Source organism: Pan paniscus, chromosome 7 (assembly GCF_029289425.2).
Source record: "Pan paniscus chromosome 7, NHGRI_mPanPan1-v2.0_pri, whole genome shotgun sequence".
Taxonomy (NCBI): domain Eukaryota; kingdom Metazoa; phylum Chordata; class Mammalia; order Primates; family Hominidae; genus Pan; species Pan paniscus.
In genome coordinates, this window is record NC_073256.2 from 135266753 (window position 1) to 135290084 (window position 23332).

The window sequence follows — 23332 nt, forward strand, 5'->3', positions numbered from 1 at the left end:
GTGGCTAAAACCAGGGCCAGGAATTTATATTCACCCTTTCACATTTCTTGGCTTTCCACAGAAGACAGTCTCCTTTTCATGTCCACTTAAAATCCATTTCAGCATAGGGAAGGGAGGCAGATAACATTTTGTGGGCTGGGGCTGAGGTGTGAAACCCCTATGGGAGGCATTCACTCTCATATCCGTGATCTCATGACAGCCTCACAACCACTGGGGACGTGGGGAAAGATACACCTGTCTTTCACAGGGATGAGGGAGTCAGAAGAGTCCTTGGACTCAAACATCTTGACTGAACACACCAGGTCATAATCTCTTATCAACTCTAAACTCCACCCCCCATCCTTAGGCTAAATGTCTACTGACAGTTCAGAACCTTAAACTTAGCCCAAGTGGTAATTGCTACCTGTGTATATTAATGAACACAACATGTACCAGGTGTAGCTCATACTTCAAGAGGGGTAAAAGATGACCATCTCAATTCCTGCTCATTAAATAACAGCTCAATGGCTAATATATAAAAGTAAGTAAAAAAAATAAAAGATAGCTATTAATAACAACTTTTTAAAAACTTTTTTTAAATTTTAATTTTTTATAGAGACGAGTCTTGCTATGTTGCCCAGGCTGGTCTTGAACTCCTGGCCTCAAGTGATCCTCCCACATCCTTCCCAGTCCCCAAAGTATTGAGATGACAGGCATGAGCCACCATGCCTGGCCAGATATAAATTATAATAACAACAATACCTCCACTTGTTAAGCATTTCCTGTGGGTGGGGCACTGAGCTGCACAATCTGTAATCTTTATTGTGCCTTATCTTTACCACCATCATGGAGAATAGGTGCTACTGGCCCCAGTTTACAGAAGATGAAGTAAAGTGTCACAGGTTTTGTTCAGTTTGTGCAAGGAGGATGGGATCCACGACCAGCTCTGTCATCTCTCAACCTACCTAGGAGGAAAGAGTAACGAGGTGCCAGCAAAGGTGAAAATAAGAGACATTTAATACATCGTGCCCATGACATTAATCTCAGGAAGCTTTCTGAAAGAGGAGAGGTTTTGCAGCACCAGCTTTTTCTTTTTTCCCCCCTTTGAGCAGAGTCTTCTTGCTCTGTTGCTCAGGCTGGAGTGCAGTGGCGTGATCTCAGCTCACTAAAACCTCCGCCTCCTGGGTTCAAGCGATTCCTGTGCCTCAGACTCCCAAGTAGGTGGGACTACAGGTGTGCGCCACCATGCTCAGTTAATTTTTGTATTTTTAGTAGAGATGGGGTTTCACCATGTTGGTCAGGCTGGTCTTGAACTCCTGGCCTCAAGTGATACACCTGCCTTGGCATCCCAAAGTGTTGGGATTATAGGCGTGAGCCACCGTGCCTGGCCAGCACCAGCTTTTATACACAGCAATACCCACTTCCAAAACTCTTCTCAGAGAAATGCAATTCCAAGACACATGGGCCTAAATTCTCTGGTTCGAAACAAAACGTTTTTGAAAATGCTAAATAAAGGGCTGAGTACAGTGGCAGGGAGGGGGTGCAGGGGGAAAAGAGGGGATTAACAATAAAAGAGCCAGCAGCAACAGTGAACTCAGATGGATAAATGGGTCCAGAAGAGGCACACACAGGCCCAATGGTGATGGGGAAGCCTGAGGTCATTATCTTACCATTAACTACCTTTCGCCAGGCTCTAAGCCAATGGGACTGGTTAAGTGGAATGGAGCCAGGAAGTATGGACAGCAGCCCGAGAAGACCAGGATAGGGGTGGGCAGCGCAGTTTGTCTGTTCTAAGGGTGTCAGCTCCCCACCTAGGACAATCTGAGTCCCAGGAGGCTGGCTGTGGAGGGAGCACTTCTTCCCTACATGCCCCTCTTTCCTTCTTTTTCTTAACTTCCACTCCTGCTGCCTAGAGGAAGGCTTCCCTGATCCCTGGAGTTTGGGAACCCTGTGCTAACTCTCTATTGCTCACTCTGTATTAAGTTGCCCATTTTTCTCATTTCCTTCCCCTGGATTCCGGGACACAGGACCTTGGTCTTACTTTCTGTTGACCCAACAACTACCTTAAGGCCCGGCCTACTGTAACTACTCAAAAAAAAGAGTTGTTAAATGAATGTAAGGTGCTCAGTGTCCACCAATTTGCATTAAAGTGTACAGGGGCTATGGAAGCAAGAAGATAACAAAGATAAGATGCAAGCCCTTCATTACAACAATGTCCACTTTAACAAACACATGCCCAACTCTTGATTTATGCTGGGTTCTTCCAAGAATGAGTTCATTCCTATGCTTACACCAAGCCCAATTTACTTGGGGAATGAAAAATCGTGTTATTTATTTAGTCTTCCTTTTGTACATTTTAAAATCCCTTGTCTGTTTTTATTTCTACAGGTCTGGCAGCTTGTTAAAAATGTCATCTTCTCCCTGCACGCTGACGAGGGTAGAAAATTTGTGTTTCACCAGCCCTGATAAATAGCATTATTTGTAAATCAAGTTAAATGCATGCACAGTGTGGTTCAAACTGAACCTTCTCCTGGCCTTCCTCCATGTCTGAACTGAAGAATAAAAAGCTGTAGAACCTCCTCATGGCTTCTGCAATGACAAACCCTGCACCAGTCCAAAAAGCAATGACTCCCTCCCTCTGCACAGAAAACTGAGCTCGAACCAATGTCTGACCACTTCCCTTCTTGATCCAAGATATCCTTTCCAGCAAGGCCAGCCTGGATCAGGCCTTGGATTAGGAGGATGTTTGGCATTCCTACTGTTCTCACCCCCAGGGCAGGCACTGTGCAGAGCCTGTCCCGTGTCCTGCATTCTTGTCAGTGTTTAATCCTTTTGTCTGGCCCCTGCACTTAAGTGATTATAAAATATCTTGAGAATCCAATGACAGTTTGTGGAATGTCAGCTGATGCCACCAACCTCACCTTCCCATTTTCTCTCCCACTGTTGCATCACTAGCCTCTGCCTTGTGACTTTGACAGTCAGGGCTGCCACCTCACTCCTTTGGCACTGAATACACAAACAAGACCTCAGAACTCTGTGCAGGCTGACATAGCACATTCACAAAAAATTCTAGAACACCCAACTTACTATGAACGCTGCATGAAGCTAGTTGTCTATGGAAAGTTTAATCTTTCCCATCTGGGTATGTGAATGCATAAATGTAGAAATACATGGGTGTATCCATGGGACATAACATTTGGGTTATGGTTGAAGATTTGATGCCACATATTATTGATTTACAGGAATATCTTTGCATGAAGATTGGGTCCTTAGGGATTAGAGAGGCCCACAAGTCTAGATTCTGCCATTTCCTTAGGCAGAAGTACAACAGTGCCCTGGGGAAGATGGTCTGTGGAGCTGAATCACCTCTCCCTCCTCCTCCTCCAGCTGGCCATGCTTCCCACAGTTCCTTTGAGAAGCAGACAGAGCCAGCTAGCTCCCTGGCACTCTCATTCTGGAAAGAGGCTGTGGGACAGAAAGAAAATTTAAGCACTGGATTGAGGAGAGGTGGACCAGATGGCCCAAAGGATGCCTTCATGCCCTGATATTTACTCACTGGACAAAGGAGTATTGAGCAGGCCTGCATGTCAGGTAGCACTCTGAGCACTGGGACGCTATGAAGCAAGAGTACTCCAGGAGCTGCCCATTCATGGATTTTGCAATTCAGTGACAGCCAGAGTCTCCTCACACCCTTCTTCCTATACCTCCTTAATCCCATTCCTCCTTCAGCTCAAGCGTGCATGAACAGAGCAACAGAAACCATACTCTGGTTCTTACTAGTTTTAAACAGAATGAGTTCAATCGTATCTTCCTGCAGTCCACAGTCTGTAGACAACTTTCAAATGTCACCCCCCCAGTCTGAACACCCTCCAGTGGCTCCTCCTGGCACTTAGAATAATAATCATGCCCTACACCTTGGCCGACTGGGTCCCATGAGAACTGGCCTCTGCCCACATCTCTGACTGCCCCATCCTCAGTCACCATCTACAGCTACAAAGTCCTGCTCTCAATTTCTTGACAGAGAATGCTAACTTCCATCTCTTGCACTTGCACTTGCTGTGCCCTCTGCCTGGAATTCTTCTCCAGGATCTCTCTCAAGCTGCCTATAAGCATTCAAATAGCCCCTTCTCAGAGAGGCCAGCACAGACCAACCTGTGCTCCTGGCACTCTCTTTCTGTTGCCCTGTTTCATCTCCATCCTGGCATTTACCAAGGTCAGAATTCACACATGTATTTGTTTTACTGGCTTACCTTCTTTCTCCCCAAATGTAATGTATACTGCATGAGAGAAGGGAGTGTTCCTGTTCTTATTCACCACTGTGACCCCAGACCCTGTACTATGCCTGGCCCACAGTAATCTTTTAGGAAATATTTGTTGAACCTATGTCAGATTATTCAACACTCACCCCATTCCTCATGGGTTTATAAAGCCTAGGTCATAAAGTGTCTGAACTGCTGGCAATGTTTGCAGGGATAATTCATATGACAAGTTTCTAAAAGGATATAGAGAAGTTTTCTTTCATCTTTGTTTTATACGACGCTAGCTTTCTCTCTCTAGTTAATGGTATGATTCGTCAAGTTCTCCAAATGCCATCTGCTATGAAAGCAAGAGCCCATTAAAAATGTCTGGAGAAGAAATTTCTTAAAGAACATCTTTAGAGATGTTTATGTAAAGTGATACAATGAAACCCTGCACAAATTAATAACTAAAGCATTTATGAATATTAGAAAGGATGAGGCCAAACATTTTCTTGGAACAGTTTTTGTACATATGAGGTAAAATGCAGAAGATGTCAAAGGCCTGGCATTGTTATGTTTCTTTTGCCTTTTCTTTGCGTCCCAAATTATTATGGCATATACCCAAAATCCATCTACTGCTTCAGAAGTATAGATCATTTTCAAAAAGAAGCATCTGGAATAGCTAATTTGTTACCAAAGCCGGTGATTAAACACACATGATACTGTGGGGCTGAATGGCCGGCCATGAGTCCCAGTTTTCCATTGTATTGGGTTTCAGCTATTAACCAATCAGTCTGTTTTTAGAGTATGAATTTGTAATGTAGATGGCTCAGAACTCTTGGCTACGGGGCCCTTAATGGGACAGCATTTCTGTCACATGGAATTCTTGTTGCTTGGTTTCCATTAAGGTATCTTGGCTTTTAAATAAACTGTCAAGTAAAACTTGGCATCAAAACACAAAGTGAGTAACTTCCTTTGTTGAGTCGTTGACAGCTCCGCTGTGTGTCAGATAGATAGCTGCTAAGAGTCAGCTCTAAAGGCGATTGCAGTCTCTTTGGAAGGATGCTGGTATCACAAACTGCCTTCCTCAGGATTAAGGCTAAGCAAAATTTAGGGATAATCTTTATGGGAAGTTAACCCAGCAACAGCCAGTCGACCATACCCCTCTCCACAAGTGCTGGTTTTGGAATTATAAAAGTTTTGGAGGTGCGAAAACATAATTGGAAAACTTTTTTTCCCTGCTTAAAGGGCTAATTGATTTCACAGGTGTTTAATTATCATTTGCTGTGAGATAATACCTTGTAGTGCCATAAAAAATGGATTTAATTTTCGAGTGCTTGCAAAACCATTTCCAAAGCCAAGTCAGAGCTAAAGCTAGATAACTATTCTATAAATCAAACACACTGCCTCCTTTCTTTGAAATTTTTAATACTTGGGGATAATGATATCTGACAACCTTGAAACTAACATGAAAAGGATTTTTCTGCCAAGTGCCAAAAGTCAACCATTGGAGCATTTCAGGCAGTTTGGTTCATTAACAGTGACTCAGGCAGCCTCAGGACCCTGCCTGCAGGCTTCCAAAACATCCCAAGGGTAGACCATTGGTGTGTGTCAGGACACAATATTATCTACCAAGACCAAATGGTCATATATCCAATAAGGGCTACAGAAAAACAGAAATAAAACCCAAACCACCCTTGGCACAAAAAACTGCCTGGAAACAACTGTAACTCTCTAAGCTCAAACTAAGAGTCCTGGAACTTAGAAAGTGGAGATGTTTCAACTTGATCAAGGGATACTTTCCTATCTTATGCTTAAGGCACAACACTTGTGCTTTCTGTAATAACAAGGGAGGGAATCATAAAATCAAACAAATGTTAACAGCTGGAAGGCACCACAAAGATCATCCAGTCCAAATATCCAGATGAAAAAAAGCAGCCAGGAGAGGTCAAGTAACTTACCCAAGATATCACCAGGGGCAGAACCAAGATAAAAAGAATAATTCTGAGTGAGCAGAGAAAGGAAAAGAAAGCTTGAAAATAGATTTAGAGTCCCATTCTCACCCAAAATCTAAAAATACAAGGAAGAATTTTTAAAAAGACAAAAAAAAAGTGAGGTTTCATTCTGTAAGAGGAGTGGCTATTTCTTCAACGGAGCCCAGTTTCCACAGAAGTGCTTAAGCTGCCTTAAATAACTACATGGGGGTTTTAGTTGGTGCCACGTTTCGGATTTTTTTTTCTCTCCAACTTCTATTCAGAAGCTGCTGAAATCCTACCATGTTCCATTAGATTAAGTGTGCTTAAATGATCTAAGAAAGCAGCTCAATTTAGCTGGGGACACACACACACACACACACACACACACACACACCATTATTTAATTTATTTAATGCATTTGTATGGAGGGTGCACATACCCTAAACCACTATATGACAAAGATTTTTCAGGCAGTTCAGGTTGGCCTTGACAGTGCTGGATAAAATAATATACAGCAATATGCAGTATAATTGGTGCCATTCTTGGACGCTGTGTTTGGGCCCTGGTAGTAAAAGCCTGGGCCAAAGTCATGTGGGCTGAAAGGGCAGGGGACAACGTGGGCCCCAGTATAGTCTGAAAAGGGTTGGAATGGAAGGGCATCCATAGGGACTGGCTTGGGATTGCAATGAAACTCCTTCAATGAATAAAAATGGTGGTAATAACTCTAGCTAACATTTATTGAGAAGTTATTACATGCCCAACTCTCTGCAAAGCACTTTATGTCCATTTGGCCATTTGCTCTTCCAAAAATCCTATGAAGTAAGTAGCATTATATCTCCCATTTTGTAGAAGAGGAAATTGAGGATTACACCTAATTTGTCTAAATTCACTTAATAAGCAGGTGGGTATAATTTGAACTGAGGCATTGTGACTTCAGGACCCAAGTTATTGTACACAATTGCACACTGCCTCCTTTCCATAATGCTTTTTGGAGATGTCCCATTGGCTAGCTAAGTGAGCTCTGTCATGAGGGACACCATGAGAACCACTATGAAATGCAAGGGACTAATTTATGTCTTCTAACCAAAGATGTGCCTGACATGGGGAGAGAGCTTTTATGTGGCTCTGAATAAGAGATAACATCTTTCCCAGGGTCAGCCCCATCTCACACACTACTTCCAGGTTTTGGGGACTTAATAGAACAGGTGAGAAATAAATGCCTGTTCATTTGCTATATTTATCTCAGCCAGGACCACCAATGGAACATAGAAACTTCAAGGCCTCTTCCTAAGACTTTATATGACTCTTAGTTTCCCAATCCATTGTGAGGCTTTGGTGCCAAGACCCACAACATGACTTTTAGTTCCCTAATAAGCTTGTGGAGTCTCTACTATGTGTGCAGGTCTTCAAGCCCATATGGACAAAATTGGGAAGAGACATAAAACAAATACTGCAGGAGACAATGAGATTCCATTCATTCATCCAACCATCCATTTACCAATAGCACTTATTACGTACCCACTAAGCACCAGGCATTCTATTGTCAGGATACAATGGTGGGCAAAATAAAAAATCCTGTTCCTTTACCATTCAGAATTATGGAATTCACTGTCTTGCGTAGGGAGACTGATAGTAAATAATTAATCATATAATAAAATCAACAGCTATAGTAGTTCCAAGGAGAGACTCATGGTTCTGTGAGAGCACACATGGTAGAGGAACTCGACCTAGTCAGGGGATGGGGACTAAGCTGAAACCTAAGCGCTAAGTATCCAGCAGGACTGGGGTTCAGAATGCAGTGCTTTGAGCAGTGCTGACAGTAGATGCAAAAGTCATCAAGAAATTTAAAGTACGTTTGGGAAAACGAAGTATGTGTACCATAATTAGTCATCTCAAAAAGTCAAAAATATTTTGCTGTGATGTAGACTAAATCCATAGGATGGTTTGCAAAACAAAGGTTAGGACTCCATGCTGCCTGGAAAAATGATTAAAGACTGGATGTCTGAGGCCGGGCATGGTGTCTCATGCCTGTGATCCCAGCACTTGGGGAGGCTGAGGAGGGCAGATCATTTGAGGTCAGGAGTTCAAGACTGGCCTGGCCAACATGGTGAAACCCTCTCTCTACTAAAAATATAAAAATTAGCCGGGTATGGTGGTGTGCACCTGTAATTCCAGCTACTCGGAAGGCTGAGGCAGGAGAATCACGTGTCTGGATGGATAAACACTTTCATTCAGTTAAACACGTTGATCATATCAGAGCATTCCAGATTCCACATACCTGCTAAGCAATAACTAAGGCAACGGACATTGACCCATGTTACAGATAGTAAAGCTGCATCAGAAAAGAGCCTTAACAACTTGATTAGAGTTAATAAAAGATACTTCAAGTTGTTCTAGTTCATCTTATCTGCTCTTCCCTGGAAACCTGGCAACTCACCTTTTTAGCACTTATTTATAAGCCCCTTTCCTATTGCCGCAAAATTCTACAGGCTCTGTAGAAATGGGGCTGAGTCTCTAAATAATCACATTTTGATGGTAATTAAAAGCCAAATTCCCTAACTCCCTAAATGCTATGAGCAGTTTGAATGCCTGTGTTTTGTCCTAACATTGAGCATCTCTAGGAAGAAGGAAAACCATGTCAGAAAATACTGAAATGACTTAATTGCAGAAAGAGGCAGCCTTATGATGAAGTAGCAGTGAGCTTCTGCTGGGATGGCACACTCAGGGGAGGAAGCTGCTCACAGGAAGAACGCCCAGGAGCGCTGGCCTCTGCCCTTCTTCAAGCACTGACTGCTATGAGGCCTGGGCCGAGGTCCTACAGGCCAGGAGAAGCCCTAAGATGACATCTTTCTGCTATGGTGACAAGTCCTTCTCGTTGACTCTAACAGTTGTTAAGGTAAGAGAGGTAAAGAAGGGAATTTCAGTTATTAAGGCATTAGTTTGGATTGGAGCTGGGAACAAAGGAAAAGCCACAACTGGGCTTCATCCAGCAAAGACACTATTTTCATCCATCTGCCTCCTAGACTAATTTAGGGATTACAGGACCTACCCAGGGGCCTCCGATGCAGCAAAGTAAGGATCATATTGTGAGGGTAGACCAGGCCAAACCATTGCCACCTCTAACTTTAAGGCTGCTAATCTCTTAGAAAAAAACTGGAAGAAAAAGTTGGAGAGGGCAGTAGGGGGAGAAAACACACACACACACATACACACACACGCCATATATATATTTAAAGACCACCAAATACATTTTTCATCTTTAAATCAAGGTCCTGCATAGAAAAAGAAAGCTGCTGGTAAGTGTTAAAGGAAAGGCTTGTTGCCAATAATATAAAACATGTTTATAAAATAATACCTTAACATGTAGAAATAACAATGATAATGATGATATAACAGCCACACTGTTGAGAGCACACTCATTCGCTGAACACTATGCTAATTACATACAGTATCGCATTCTAAGTGTCACAATCTGTAACACTAATACTATGGTCCCATTTCACAGCTGCACACCAAGGCTGACAGAGATGTGATAATTTGCCCAGAGTTATATAGCCAGAGAAGCATAACTAGAACCTGAACATAGCCCTCTGAATGTGAAGTAGATGCTGCTGAACTTCACTTGCATTTTTTTACCAGCAGTTTTGATGCCATATGGAGAAATAGGTATAAATGAAATCTTTCAAAGCAATGAGCACTGAAAAGATTTTGGTGCCCACTGCAATGAGTAATTCAAATAATGAACTACTAAACCTTAAAATGCAGAACTTATATGTATGCTATGCTGACATTAAAATGGCTTGTTTATAGGTTTTCTGATTGCCGCATTCTGGATAAGATAAAGCAGTCATATCCTCTCTCCCCACTGCTTTGATAGGATGCTAAGCACATGTAAAGTTGTCGGAAATCATCTCGAACCTAAAACACCAAACTAAGTGGCAGGTCTGCTCAGCTAGTTGTAAATATGGGCATAGCTTCACTTTATTGCACTTTGCAGATCTTGAGTTTTTGTTTTTAACAAATTGAAGGTCTATGGCAACCCTAAGCAAGTCTATCGGCACCATTTTTCCAACAACGTGCTCAATTCCTGTCTCTGTATCACATTTTGGTAATTCTCATAATATTTCAAAACTTTTATTGTTATTGTATGTTAGGGTGATTTGTGATCAATGCTCTTTGATATGTTACTACTGTAATTCTTTTGGGATGTCACAAAACTCACCCATATTAAGATGGTGAACTTGAAAACTGTGTGTGTTCTGACTATGCTACCAACCAGCCATTTCCCCTCCCTCTCTCTTTGGGACTCCTTGTTCCCTGAGACACAAAAATATTGAAATTAGGCCAATTAATAACCCTACAATGGCCTATAAGTGTGCAAGTGAAAGGAAGAGTCACACATCTCTCACTTTATTTATTTATTTAGAGACGGAGTCTCACACTGTCACCCTGGCTGGAGGGCAATAGTGCGATCTCAGCTCACTGCAACCTCCGCCTCCCAGGTTCAAACGATTCTCCTGCCTCAGTCTCCTGAGTAGTTGGGATTACAGGTGCCCACCACCACGCCTGGCTAATTTTTTGTATTTTTAGTAGAGACAGGGTTTCACTATGTTGGCCAGGCTGGTCTCGAACACCCGACCTCAGGTGATCCACCCGCCTCGGCCTCCCAAAGTGCTGGGATTACAGGCGTGAGCCACCGCGCCCGGCCGCATCTCTCTTTAAATCCAAGGCTAGAGATGATTAAGCTTAGTGAAGAAGGAATGTTGAAAGGCATGACAGGTTGAAAGCTATGCCTCTCATGCCAAACAGCCAAGTCATGAATGCAAAGGAAAAGTTCTTGAAGGAAGTTAAAAGTGTTACTCCAGTGAACACATGAATGATAAGAGGGAGAAACAGCTTTATTGCTGATTTGGAAAAGTTTTAGTGGTCTGCCTAGAAGAGCAAACCATCCACAACATTCCCTTAAGCCAAAGCAGAGTAAGGCTTTTTCTATTTTTTTTTTTTGGGGGGACGGAGTCTCGCTCTGTTGCCCAGGCTGGAGTGCAGTGGCGTGATCTCTGCTCACTGCAAGCTCCGCCTCCCGGGTTCATGCCATTCTCCTGCCTCAGCCTCCCAAGTAGCTGGGACTACAGGCACCAGCCACCACGCCTGGCTAATTTTTTTTTTTTTTTTTTTTTTTTTTTTTTTTTTTTTTTTTTAGCAGAGACAGGGTTTCATCGTGTTAGCCAGGATGGTCTCGATCTCCTGACCTCATGATCCGCCCACCTCGGCCGCCCAAAGTGTTGGGATTACAGGCGTGAGCCACCGCGCCCGGCCAAGGCTTTTTCAATTTTATGATGACAGAGAGAAATGTGGAAGCTGCAGAAGAAAAGTTTGAACCTAGCAGAGGTTGGCTCATGAGGCTTTAAAAAAGAAGCCGTTTCCATATCATAGTAGCGCAAGGTGAAGCAGCAAGTACTGATCTAGAAGCTGCAGCAAGTTATCCATAAGATCATTGATGAGGTGGCTTTACAAAACAACAGACATGCAACGTAAATGAAACAGCCTTAGATTGGAAGAAGATGCCTTCTATGACTTTCATAGCTAGGGAACAGAAATCAATGACTGGTGTAAAGGTTTGGAAGGACAGGCTGACTCTCTTGTAAGAGGCTAATGCAGCTGGTGACTTGAAGTTGAAGCCAATGCTCATTTACCCTCCAAAAATCCTAGGACCCTTAAGAATTAACTTAAAAGCTGTATCTTTAGCTTTAAAGCTAAATCTACTCTGCCTGTGCTCTATAAATAGATGGAACAACAAAGCCTAGATGACAGCACATCTGTTTACAGCATGGTTAACTGAATATTTTAAGCCTACCGTTGAGACCTACGGCTTAGAAAGAAAAATTTCTTTTAAAATATCGCGTTCATTGGCAAGTCACCTAGTTACCCAAGAGCTCTAATGGAGATGTGTAAGATTAATGTTGTTTTCATGCATGCTAACACAACATCCACTCTGCAGCCCATAGATCAAGAAGTAATTTTGGGGCCAGGCACAGTGGCTCATGCCTGTAATCCTGGCAATTTGAGAGGCCAAAGTGGGAGGAATGCTTGAGGCCAGGAGTTCAAGACCAACCTGGGCAACATAGCAAGACCTCATCTCTATAATCAAAAAATTCAGCCAGACTAGGCATGGTGGCTCACACCTATAATCCTATATAATCCTAGCACTTTGAAAGGCCATGGCAGGAGGATTGCTTGAGCCTAGGAGTTCGAGACCAGCTTGGGCAACACGGCAAGACGTCCCCCCGCCAAAAAAAAAAAAAGTCCCAGATGGCAGCATGCCCCTGTAGTCCCAGATATTCAGGAAGCTGAGGCAGGAGGGTCACTTGAGACCAGGAGTTTGTGGTTACAGTGAGCTATGACAGCACCACTGCACTCCAGCTTGCCAGCTTGAGCAATAGAACAAAACTGACTCAAAAAAAAAAAAAAGTAATTTTAACTTTCAAGTATTGTTATTTTAAAAATACATTTTATAAGGCTATAGCTGACAGAGATAGTGATTCCTCTGATGGATCTGGGCAAAGTCAATTGAAAATCTTTTGGAAAGGATTCACCATTCTAGATGCCATAAAGAACATTCATAATTCATGGGAGAAGGTCAAAATATCAACATTAACAGGAGTTTGGAAGAAGCTGATTCCAACCTTCATAGATGACTTTGTGGGGTTCAAGACTTCAGAAGAAGTCACTGCAGATATGGTAGAACTAGCAAGAGATCTATAATTAGAAGTGCAGCCTGAAGATGTGACTGAATTGCAGCAATCTTATAAAACTTGAATGGATGAGGAATTGCTTCTTATGGATGAGCAAATAAAGTGGTTTCTTGAGATGGAATCTACTCCTGATGAAGATGCTTTGAACATTGTTGGAATGATAACAAAGGACTTAGAATATTACATAAACTTAGTTGACAAAGCAGTGGCAGGGGTTGAGAGGATTGACTCCAACTTTGAAAGAAGATCTACTGTAGGTAAAATGCTATCAAACAGCATTCTCTACGGAGAAAACGATTCTTTCATGAAGACTACAGAGAAGTCTCTCATGAAAGGAAGAGTCAATCGTTGCGGCAAACTCCACTGTTGTGTTATTTTAAGAAACTGTCAGCCAGGCACAGTGGCTCACGTCTGTAATCCCAGCACTTTGGGAGGCTGAGGCAGGCAGATCATTTGAGGTCAGGAGTTCAAGATCCGCCTGGCCAGCATGGTGAAACCCCATCTCTACTAAAAATACAAAAAAGAAAATTATCTGGGCATGGTGGCCTATGCCTGTAGTTCCAGCTACCTTGGAGGCTGAGGCAGGAGAATGGCTTGAACCTGGGAGGCGGAAGTTGCAGTGAGCTGAGATTGTGCCATTGTGCTCCAGCCTGGGTGACAGGGCAGGACTCCATCTCAAAAAAAAAAAAAAGAAGAAAGAAAGAAAGAAAAGAAAGAAAGAAGGAAAGAAAGAAAGAAAGAAAGAAAGAAAGAGAAATTGCCACAGCTACCCTCACTTTCAGCAACCACCACTTGATCAGCCAGCAGCCATCAACAAGGCAAGACCCTTCACCAGCAAAATGATTATGACTCACCAAAGGCTCAGATGATCACAAGTACTTTTTTAGCAGTAAAGTATTTTTAAATTAAGGTATATATATTGAGGTTTTTTTAGACATGTTATTGCATACCTAATAGACTACAGTATAGTGTAAATATAACTTTTATATGTACTGGAAAACCAGAAAAAATCATGTGATTTGCTTTATTGTGCTCTTTGTTTTATTTTCGTGGTCTGGAACCAAACACACCACATCTCTGAGGTGTGTCTTAGAACTTAGTGTTCAAAAACAGAGGCACAAAACCCAGCCACTAGTTCAAAACCTTCCCCTTGGGAGGCTAAGTGGAGAGTGTAGGATAAAAATGAGGAAGAATAAGTCAGCAACTACACAATATATATGTATTTTTAAAAGAAGAAAACAATAATTGAGAGATGGTTTCATGATCTTCTCACTACTCCTGATTTGGAAATCTGGAGAGTGTGGTATGGGTATGAGGGGGATTCTTCTAGATGGATATGTTAGGTGAATCCTTGTAGGGTAGTGCAAGTTAAAGGTATAACACACCCAACTGAATGTACATTCATGGTGTATACACATATATTGCTTCTGGGCTTTTCTATCAAAAGCAAGAGCCAAAAGAAAAATATTCAACAATGAAACGTGTCCAGTAACCTTATTCTTCTGAGATATTACTGTCTATTGTGTTACTTTGGAAGCTTTTTGGTTTTACTGAACATATATTTTGATTATATGCATATACATAGTATTTAACATCTTTTCAACATGAAAAGTGTCCATCAATGGATGATTGGATTAAATAAATGGTGGTATGTATGTATATACCATGGGATACTAACTCAGCCATGCACACACATAGAATGAAAATGAGGCTGGGCACAGTGGCTCACGCCTGTAATCCCAGCACTTTGGGAGGCCGAGGTGGGCAGATCACCTGAGGTCAGGAGTTCGGGAACAGCCTGGCCCACATGGTGCAACCCTGACTCTACTAAAAATACAAAAATTAGCCGGACATGGTGGTGGGCACCTGTAATCCCAGCTACCTGGGAGGCTGAGGCAGAAGAATTGCTTGGACCTGGGAGGCGGAGGTTGCAGTGAGCTGAGATCACGCTACTGCCCTCCAGCCTGGGTAACAGAGCAAGATTCAATCTCAAAAAAAAAAAAGAAAGAAAATGAAATCATGCCTTTTGTAGCAACATGGGTGGAACTGGAGGCCATTATTCTAAGTGAAATGACTCAGAAAGAGAAAGCCTAAAACTGCATGTTCTCACTCAGAAGTGGGAGCTCAACAATGGGTACACATGGACATACAGAGTGAAAGAACACATACTGGAGACTCCTCAAGGTGAGAGGGTGGAAGGGGGATGAGAGAAGAAGAAATCTACCTATTGGGTACAATGTCCACTATTCAGATGATGGGCAAACTGAAAGCCCAGCCTTCGCCACTATGCAATACGTCCATGTCAGACAACTGCACTTGTGCCCCCTAAATCTATTTCAAATAATTGGTGATTCAGTATGTCCTTTGTAAAGGAAAGAGTATCTATTACATTGATAATCTTTGCCAGGGACTATCTGCGGTTGCAAATTGGAGAATCACAAGCAGTATCCTTCTGGCAGATATATTTGGTTTAGTCCCTGTTGAATCTAAACATTTTTCTTAAATTAATTGCCAACATTTTCAAATCATGAGATTTCATGCCAAAATCCGGATTTCAGGCATCTCATGAAAAATGGGAAGATTTGGCAGCACTGGACCTCCCTCATGGCAAATCAGCAGAAGCTGAGCTGGCTTGATTCATTTATTACATCACTTACCTGACCCCTGTAGGCATCTGAGTTAGTAACCCCTGGTCTACAGGTAAAGGGGCTAAAGGTCAGATACAACTCATCTCAGATGCTGGAAGCAGCTTTCTTAGTCGAAATAAGCAGCTGTCATTAGTCCAAATAGGGACGAACGATTTGACTTTAATATGAAATGTTTTATGTGGGCTATAAAATTATCCAAACTCGACACAGGACATTTTGAGCTTATTTCCAAATCATCTGGCCTTCATCTACCCACTGGAACTATTACTCTGCTGGGTCCTCATGGAAACATATCTTTCAGCCCTAACAATGAGACTACAGACATCTACATCCCCAACACAACAACAGCTAAAAAGCAGTAGAATGTCAGAAAGGCTATCCACTTAGCCCTTGGCTGACAGGCCCCACTGAGCATCCTTTGCGAAGTCCGTTTACTAGCTAATTCATAATTTACACAAGGCATTCAGACATAGCAGCTAAGATATAAAACATTTATCAACACAGGGACTAGTTTGTCATTTTAAAATAATTATGTTTAAGTAAGCCGATAAAGTCTATCTTCTCCAATTTACTTATTGAGCTTTATGAGGCAATTTAAGTCCCGATTTTGGGGGGTATGTATGAAAGGAGAGCATGGAAATGCCATTTGCTCCCTGAAGTTTTTATCTTTTTTTTTTTTTTTTGAGACGGTGTCTTGCTCTGTCACCCAGGCTGGAGGGCAGTGGCATGATCTTGGCTCACTGCAACCTCTGCCTCCCAGGTTCAAGTTTTTCTTGCACCTCAGCCTCCTGAGTAGCTGGGATTACAGATACGTGTCACCACACCCAGCTAATTTTTGTATTTTTTAGTAGAGATGGGGTTTCACCATGCTGGCCAGGCTGGCCTTGAACTCCTGACCTTAAGTGATCCACCCACCTCAGCCTCCCAGAGTGCTGGGATTAGAGATGTGAGCCACTGCACCCGGCCTTGAAGTTTTTGTCTTAAAAACCCAGATCCTCAAGAGAAGACCAAAAAATGGTTGTGGTGCTCATATCTCTGAGACATCTTGCAGAGAAGGTAATCCCTAAATGATGCAAATCTGGTGAACATAATGCACACAGGGGACAAACCAAACGGTGAAAACTGATGTTAAACTATAAATTTTAAGCCACGGACATTAGTGTGAAACTTTACAGCTTCAAACTTTCAAAACCCACACAAAAGAATTTGTACGACACTGATGAAAATTTAGACACTAGAGATGCTCAATCATGCGCTCTGTAAGCAAATCACACTTCATGGTTAATTTTGTTGCCAGCAGGATAATAAAGTGTGAGACAAACTCTAGCACAGTCTCAGCTGCTGTTAAAGAGTCTGAAAGGACAGTGTTAACTGCACAGGGCATTAAAATCATTAAGAATGCAGCCACGCAATTCAACCAGTAGATGGGGCACATCCACATGGCAAGTGTCCTCACTGAACCAGCCAGGTGGGAAAGAATAGGCCCTGCTTCCTGCTCTATAGCCCCCTACCAAAGAGTTACAGAGATAGCCAAATGCAGAAGGTGAGGCTGCACCTCATCTCTAAAAGAAGTATTTGATTATTTCCTTAACTTCTCTTTCATTCCTATGACAATGTAAATAAAACAGGTGGAGACTGGTGGGATTAGGAGGAATCAGGGTTGACCACCTCAGAAGGGAGAAATATATTGAATCCACTCTATAAAAGCACCTCCTTCAGTAGTCAGTGAGTCACTTATTCTTACTGGGGACCAATGTTTACTGAGTGCTCATTCCATCCAGGCACTGCTGGAATTGGATGTTAGATCTACAAAGGGGAATTAGACAGGAATGGGATGTGGTCCGTGGAGACTGTGGCTTACTGACACTGAAGTCCTGCAAATGCCAGTCACCTGTGGCTACAAATCATGACGGGGAACTAAACAGGTGGGCGTGAGAATGCTTATGGGTGGACGGTGGCATCTCAGTAAAGATGGGGTGCTCAGAAATGCCCTCTCTGAAGAAGTGACATTGAAACTGAGGGCTGAGGACAGAGGAGAAGCCAGCTCCCTAAAGGGAGCTGTGGGAAGAATAATTCGGGAAGTGGAAAGCATGTATGCAGAGCCCCAGGTTGCAACATTCTGGACACACTCAAGGAACAATGGAAACTAAGCCAGTCCGGGTGGGAGTGGTGGAGGTGTTGGCAGAGGAAGGAAGGGAAGTGATATGGTCAAAGGTATTTGACTAACAGGGCAGTGGGCGTTGTTAGCTTTGATGCATACTCATGTACTCCACAGAAAACACAAACACAAAATTATATGGTGCTTAATTTTCCAGATGCTATTTTAAACTTTTACTTATATAACCTTCACTTATTTCTCACAATAACTCTAAAAGGCAAGTACTATTAGTATCATCCTCTTTTTACAGAGCAGAAAACAAGTACAGAGAGAGGTTAAGTGACTTGCCCCCAGACACACAGCTACTATGCACTAGAACCCAGACTGGAACGGTAGTGGTCTGATTCCAAAGTGCATGCTCTTCACTTCTATATTCTCAGAAGCACTGTTTTATTTCAAGGTGACTCTGTATATTTTGATATCACTATGCTAAGTCTAGGTTTTTTTTTTTTTTTTGCATTTTTGTTGTTTGTTTGTTGTTGTGACACTTTTGTATTGCTTTGCTGGCAGACGGCTGATGCGGGCCAAATAAGAAATCCACAATCTGGCACAGAGTACACGCCTAGACAGATTTATCATATGTCCTGATAATCAAGCACAATTGTGTACCCCAACCTTTGCCAGATGCCGGCTTCCTCATGAATCTGGGTTCTGTACATGGACTCCCCAAAGGACGGTAAATCAGCTCACTAGATATCTCTGCAAAGTTTCCAGCAGATGCTTGTCCTGTGCTTACCCTGCCCGGCTCCAGATGGCTCCACATCCTGCTCCTTCCTCTCGCGGGCACTTCAGATATGTCAGCAACGCAGGGTGAGGAAGAAGGTGGAAGGAGCAGAACTAACGTAGTTCTTTAAGAAGCCCCGCAGAGCCCAGAGGTATTTTATATATGCATATGAGGAGCCCTAAGCCCGGTCAGCATAAATCACTGCCAGCTTTTACTACCTGGACCCGATTTTCAAAAGGATGAAGTTGTTTACATGTTGCAGAAAAGGTTTCTGCTACCAGTTAACCTGTCACCTGCTACAATTCATTCCAACCTCTTCCATAGGCAACAGGTTGTAGGGAATTTTCCTGCACTGACATATTAGCAAGACAATTCTATACTTACTCCGTCCTCTCAAAAGGGAGAGAACAAGGCTGAGAAATAGGTCCCAGCAAAAAGATGTTAAGAAAAAATTCTTAAAGCGTATATTGCAAATCAACAACAAAAACACAAAAATCAGAAAAATGTTTAAAAAGACTTCATTCTTTCCCAGACTAAGGAACAGGTTTACACACTTTTCTTTCTCCCTAAATTAAAAGTATCCTTGACCTTATCCAGTGATTTACACACACAGCACTGTCACTAAGTTTTGCTTGCCTTTTTTGGGGACAGTCTAGACCAGGGTGTCCAATCTTTTGGCTTTCCTGGGCCAGGATGGAAGAAGAATTGTCTTGGGCCACACATAAAATACACTAACACTAATGATAGCTGATGAGCTTTAAAAAAAAAATCACAATCAGGAGCAGTGGCTCACGCCTGTAATCCCAGCACTTTGGGAGGCCGAGGCGGGCGGATCACGAGGTCAGGAGATCGAGACCATCCTGGCTAACACGGTGAAACCCCGTCTCTACTAAAAATACAAAAAATTAGCGGGGCATGGTGGGGTGTGCCTGCAGTCCCAGCTACCTGGGAGGCTGAGGCAGGAGAATGGCGTGAACCCAGGAGGCGGAGCTTGCGGTGAGCGCAGATAGCGCCACTGCACTCCAGCCTGGGCGACAGAGCGAGACTCCGCCTCAAAAAAAAAAAAAGAAAAATCGCAAAAAAAAAAGAAAAATCTCATAATGCTTCAGGAAAGTTATGAATTTGTGTTGGGCCACATTCAAAGTTGTTCTGGGCTGCATGTGGCACAAGGGCTGTGGGATGGACAAGCTTGGTCTAGATAATCCCTACTTCCTTCCTCTTCTCCAAAGATACACAGATTTTTCAAAAAAGTAGAAGCTGTTTTTTTAAAAAAAATAGAGTTCATAACACTAGTATTCATTTATTTGCATCAGAAATTAATTACCATGACAGAAACCCAAATGAACATCTCAGAGCCAGGTGTGTTTGAGATGAGCTGACTGACTCCATACAAACACTTGTTGATTTTGCTTGAATCCTCTGTAAATTTCACTTCCCACTTACTAGATTTTCACAGAGGCCAGAAGACCCAAATAAAACCTTCTTCACTTTTTTGAGACAGGGTCTTGCTTTGTCGCTCAGGCTGGCGTACAGTGGTGCAATTATGGCTCACTGCAGCCTTGACCTCCCGGTCTCAAGCAATCCTGGCACCTCAGCCTCCTGAGTAGCTGGGACTACAGGTCTGCACCACCAAATCTGCCTAATTTTTAAAAGGTTTTTTGAAGAGATGAGGTATCACTAAGTTGCCCAGGCTGGTCTCCCTTACTTTTAACCAGTGGTAAAGAGGAGCCTATGAGGTCATCTTCCATTCAGTGGTATCTAGACTTTGTGATTATAGAGCGAGAAAAACATCCAGTGGGCTTACTTCGAAATGACTTCCTTTTGTCTTATACTTACTGAGAGATTTATTTCCTTCATCCTTCTTGTAACCTGGGGGGCCTGGAGAATTTCACACGCATTGTTCCCTATCTTCCTCATTCTACAGACAAATGTAGTTATAGATAAGATTATTTATTTCTGACTGTCAAGACTCATAGCAAAACTTGCTTGTATTACAATATTCATCCTGTCTGGAGATGATGGCACTAATCGTATAAATCGTGTAAATAACCAGGTGTCTTCACAGACTGAAAGTCTAGAAATGCATCTAGGTTGACAAATATTTACACCGAGTTATATTGCTTTAATTTACCATCAGTTGAAGGGAGAAGGGGGTGAGCAATATCACATTAATAAAGGAAGAGGGTATTAGAGCTTATCATTTCATGGAGGCTTGTCTTTCTTGTGTATATTCTCAACATACAAGAAGTTAAGCCAGGAGCAGTGGCTCACACCTGTAATCTCAGTACTTTGGGAGGTCAAGGTGAGTAGATCACTTCAGGTCAGGAGTTTGAGACCAGCCTGGCCAACATGGTGAAACCCCATCTCTACTAAAACTACAAAAATTAGCTGGGCATGGTGGCACGTGCCTGTAATCCCAGCTACTCAGGAAGCTGAGGCAGGAGAATCGCTTGAACCCGGGAGGCAGAGGTTGCAGTGAGCTGAGATTGCAGCACTGCACTCCAGCCTGGGCGACACAGTGAGACTCAGTCTCAAACAAACAAAGAAGTTAAACTATTAAAATCTGAAAAATACTAAATATATTTTTAATTCAAAATATAACTTTCAATTAAGCAGAGACTTCACCTCAGAGATAACTGATAAAAACTGAGGCACAGAGAAGTTAAGTGGCTGACCAAGGTGACACAGCTGGTGAAGGACACAGCCAGGACTCTAACCAGCTCCACATCACAAACGTGCTGTAATGAGCTACTGGCTGCCCAGCCAGCCGACTGAACAGGTTGTTTATAAAATGGAGCAAATGCTATCAATCCCACTTGCCCTTAGAAATGCCCAGAGAATTAACCAAGCTCAAGGACAGTGGGGATGGCACAGAACTGACTGTACAGGTGTAAAGTGTTATAATTTATGCAGGAACTAGCTATCAAAGTTACGGAAACCTAGAATTTTATCCATTGTTGGGTATCTCCCAGTAGTGCATGATTAGCCATTCTTGGCGATGATTCTGTGAGCTGTTAGAAGTTTTTGTGTGTCTAAGTAGATCTGTCTGAAACTATTTTCAGGTTGTATGAATCTTTGTCTAGGAATTTGCTTTCCTGGCCTACCCCAAAAAAAAAAAAAAGAAGTGCATTTTGTTCTGTTCACAGATAGCTTTCTTTCTTGCTACTCTTGGCCATAAGACCAACTCTAAAAACATCGGTGACCCTGAAAATGTCTCAAGGACATTCAGTTTACTTTCCTTGCCTCAAGCCCCTCCTTCTTTTAAAAAAGAAATCTTGAGGAGGCTGGGTGCAGTGGCTCACGCCTGTAATCCCAGCACTTTGGGAGGCCAAGGTGGGTGGATCACGAGGTCAGGAGTTCAAGACCAGCCTGGCCAAAGTAGTGAAACCTCGTCTCTACTAAAAATACAAAAATTCGCTGGACATGATGGTGTGTGCCTGTAGTTCTAGCTACGTGGGAGGCTGAGGCAGGAGAACTGCTTGAACCCAGGAGGCAGAGGGTGCAGTGGGCCGAGATTGCACCACTGTACTCCAGCCTGGGCGACAGAGTGAGACTCCACCTCAAAAAAAAAAAAAAAAAAAAAAAGCTTGAGGAAATTTATAGCCCAGGAAAATGAGTGGGGAAAAGGTGCTGTTTAAATGTAAAATCACTCCTGCTAGAGGTAGTGGTGGGAGTGGGGAGAGATGAAAGAATGGGGTGGGTAGAAGAAAATGTCCGTCCATGGGCAATTCCATTTTTGGCTATTCCATGGAGACAAACCAATTAGTGTGGATTTTCAAGGTAGTTTGTGTGAACTGGCTACCTGCCCATTATGAATTGGACTGGGATTAACTAGCTCATTCCAAACACTCCACCAAACAGCAAATGGTCACAGGAAAATGATTTTTAGTCACCAACAACCTGGCTGGATTGGAAACTTGGAGATGAAAGCCTTGATAACCTCCTACCAATCTACAAAGAGACTGTGACTCCTTCAGATCTACCCACTTCTAAATACCTTTTTCTCCCTGCCCTCTTCATTCTTTGCTTTTATTCCTTAAAAAGCTCTTTTGCAGTTCGGAGGCTGTTTGTTTTTCTGAACATAAACATACCTATCAACCAACCAGCCTAGTAATGGTCAATGTGTATGAACACCACCATTTATGTGTTTCATCATATGAGCTTGCATGACCGCCTCATCTATAAGTTTAACTCAACCTCCGGTTCTAGAAACCAGTTTACTTCTAATAGAGAAGCCCTGAGAAACTTGGGCTCGATATTGAGGGCTTCAGCACACGACTAATGCCATAAGCCCTTTTAATTATCTGTCTCAGCTTCTTACAGCTGGAATTTCCCTTGTTCCAGACACAAAGTCCTTAACTTTATATTCCAGGCTCAGGAACTTGGCTCCAGGGATCACCACCAGCCACCAGCATGTTCATTCATTCTTTTCTCCAAGCAAATGATCCTTACACCAGGGTAAACAACCTCATCAAGAGAGGCTAAGGCGATTTCAGCTGCAACCCTCTGTATGTGGCATCCCTGTGGCTTCCCACCTTAGATAATTGCTATCCTCCTTTCCCTCACCTATTCCCCTATGGGGAGCCACTCAGTCCCTTTGGCTTAGGTGGGACTGATCACCACTCCTAGGGTGCAGCATGTGATCTAAGTGTAAGCCGCAAGCACATCATCATATTTCCCAGGCCACAGTTTTTCACGGATGGTGTTGGGAATCATTGAAGCCAATATGGCTGGTCAGCTTCTTTAATTTTAATTTAAAAATGTTTTGTTTGTTTGTTTGTTTTTGAGACAGGGTCTCATTCTGTCACCCAAGCCAGAGTGGAGTGGCACAATCATAGCTTACCACAGCCTCAACCT

The 23332-nt window shown here is 42.8% G+C and overlaps 1 protein-coding gene across 1 annotated transcript in view; it reads right to left on the reverse strand.

Moving 5' to 3' along the window:
• The window catches only part of EXT1 (exostosin glycosyltransferase 1), a 314469-nt gene that overhangs the window by 45686 nt on the left and 245451 nt on the right, over positions 1 to 23332 (reverse strand). The gene's annotated exons all lie outside the window — the stretch shown is intronic.